At 43.3% G+C, this 2672-nt stretch overlaps 1 pseudogene; it reads right to left on the bottom strand.

Annotated features, from left to right (window-relative positions):
• Positions 1 to 354: 354 nt before the first annotated feature.
• LOC120847084 lies at positions 355 to 1134 on the bottom strand (annotated as a pseudogene).
• Between the last annotated feature and the right edge of the window lie 1538 nt (positions 1135 to 2672).

A 2672-nucleotide genomic window follows, 5' to 3' on the forward strand; every position in this document is an offset into this window, starting at 1 on the left:
GTCAGAAAGGTTAGGGAAAGACACATTAGGAGGCTGAGACATGGAATTGATTTACTCAAACAATAGCCATCTTCCACAGGTCGATAATCAAATTAGCCCGACTAGTCTCAGAAGAGCAAATCAAGCACACGAAGTATAACAAATTGTAAACAAAGAAAATCACTTATGAATGTAGAGTTACCTGAAGGAACACCTTAGGAGCAAAACAAGAAGTCTGAACATGTGAAAGGCACAATCTCGATAGATTTCCCTTGTTGACACAAAGGCAAAACAGGGACAAATTATCACAGGATGTTTGTTTTGAATATTTCAACTCCTAGGGAACAGTCACTTTACTTCGGCACACCAGGTTACATTACATCAATCGCGCTCAAGAAGGTTTGACAGATCACAGACATAGCATGCTGAGGGCTTCCTGAAAGTGAGAAAAAGGCATGGTGCCTTCAGCTGCTGTGGTTTAACAGCCTGCAAGTTCACGTGAGAAAGAAAACAAAGCCTGATGTGCTGCGGGAAAGCACCTGCCAAGTGATGACAACTTCCCTGCACAGAAGTGTTACCTCACCTTTCAAAGGCAACACTCTCAAAATGGTGAAATCGCACATATCCTTTATTTGAATGACCTAGGAGTCTGTCTTTTTACTCCTGGCATAGTTTCGGCTGTGACAAATCTGCCCTTTCCATGCGAAGTGCTTGTACTCTGTAGCCTGATCAAAGGCGGCCCCAGATCCAGCGGAAAGACAACTCTGTTCCTCTTTGCTCAAGGATGCCTTCGAAGAGGAACCGAGCAGGCACACTTCGTTTGCATACTTGAAGTTTTGGTGTTTAGTGTATCCCAGAATATCACAGCACATCACTTTGACGCTGTCACTTAGAAGCGAGGACACCAAAGTTTGATCCCAACTGCTGATACTTCACTACCCTTTCCGGAAGAGCATTTGATCCTTTCACCAGCTTCACAAGCTGCCCGTTACCGCTTTCAAATTCAAAAGCAGAATGGCCCCACAATGGCCCCAGTTGCTGCACTGCTTCCGCTAGGTGGAGTAACTGGTGCAGGCTGAACGTCATTGCTGGAGCTCCATACAGCCTCCCTGTCATGCCCACAAAGGTCCAGAGGAGTTTCTCTGAAAGCACAATATGACATTATTAAAGCTGGCCCGAAGCAGGACACAAAGAAACCGAAGGGGGAGAACTCGCGTGCAACATCAATGGATGCTGGAGTTACGGTGTCCCTCAAAAGTGCATGGACGGCCTCCACCAGCTTCTTTATGTACGGCCAGTATTGGTCCAGAAGGACCCTGTACATGCAGGGAAGCGAGTGGTACAGCAGCCAGTGGCGCCATTCGGAAGCCTTCCAGAATAGGCGTGTGCTCAGTGCCCTTGGGAGTCTCGTGGAGCTGTGTGGTGGCTTGATTTCAGCCAGCTGGCTGTTGATGACAGCAATAGAGGCAGTGTTTCCTGTAAATAAACAGATCAAATGTTACTAAATAAATGAAAGCATTTGCCAGTCTGTTTTTGAAAACTGGGGCAGAATCTTTGGCAATTTAGTATGAAACAATTGGCTTAGATAAATTATCCCTCTTAAAAAGAGTGCAAATTCTATGTGCCATTACTCCGATAAAACATACGCTTGGTTTTCTAATACAAACGTCTAGCTTTATGGTCGAATCCACCCAATATGTAAGTGAAATCAGTGCATACTGCCTGCTAAAGATGACAGAAAGTGCAGCAACAAAGAAAATAGTTTAGACGAGACATAGCACGAAATGCCTTGCGTGGTTTAGCTCCCCAGTTTTGCCCATGCTCTTTTCCCGGTTTATCTTTCTACGTTACACAATCCAGCTGAATTCTTCGTTTTATTGCTCAGTGCAGTCAGTCTGCAGAAGTCTTACGAGGCTTAGCCTCCACAATTCATTGAGCTCTTTTGCGAACTAATAAGCTAGTTAAAGTACCTAGAAGCCACACTGACAGATGTAATGATCTGGTTCCAACCGGCTTGGTGTCCTGTACTGTACTGTTGTAAAATCTCTAGAATTGCATAGCGAACTGACATAATGCCTCCTCTCCTTTTTCCTTCCTTGTGCTAAAAGTTATTTAAAGATTGTACAACATGTTTCGAAATTGGCACCCTGGATTAGAAAGAATGAAACAGGAGATTCTCCTGATGTTCACTTCCAAAGTCTCTTGTTTAAGCTACCGTGATATACTGGGCATGCACCATTGTCGCATAACTGCCTACCCCATATCACACTTTTGAACCGTTTGAAAAGTAAGCAAAGAACATGCAAAGGACTCCCATTAAACAAAAGGGGCAGAAGTCATTTCCAACGAGAAAGGAAATACCAGTGATGCTGATATACTTTTTAGTAAGCTGGTCTCCTCCACCTCTTCCATGTGACAGGGCTATATAACACTGGACGCAAATGTCACCACATGATGTGAGAAGAGCCTTGAGGAACTGACAGAATGCACTGAAAGAATAAAACACGTAAAGGACAAACACAGACACACACAGTTCTTTCAATGAGCAGCGAACATTTATGAGATGCCCATTACGCTACGACCTTGAACGACAAAGAATTGAAAGAAAACGAAAATATTCAAAATTTAATATAAAACCAATTTGCTCACAAACTTTAAAAATACCAAATTAAAATGATAGCAAAAAAATTATA

Source organism: Ixodes scapularis, unplaced genomic scaffold (assembly GCF_016920785.2).
Source record: "Ixodes scapularis isolate PalLabHiFi unplaced genomic scaffold, ASM1692078v2 ptg000303l_1___fragment_1__unscaffolded, whole genome shotgun sequence".
NCBI lineage: Eukaryota > Metazoa > Arthropoda > Arachnida > Ixodida > Ixodidae > Ixodes > Ixodes scapularis.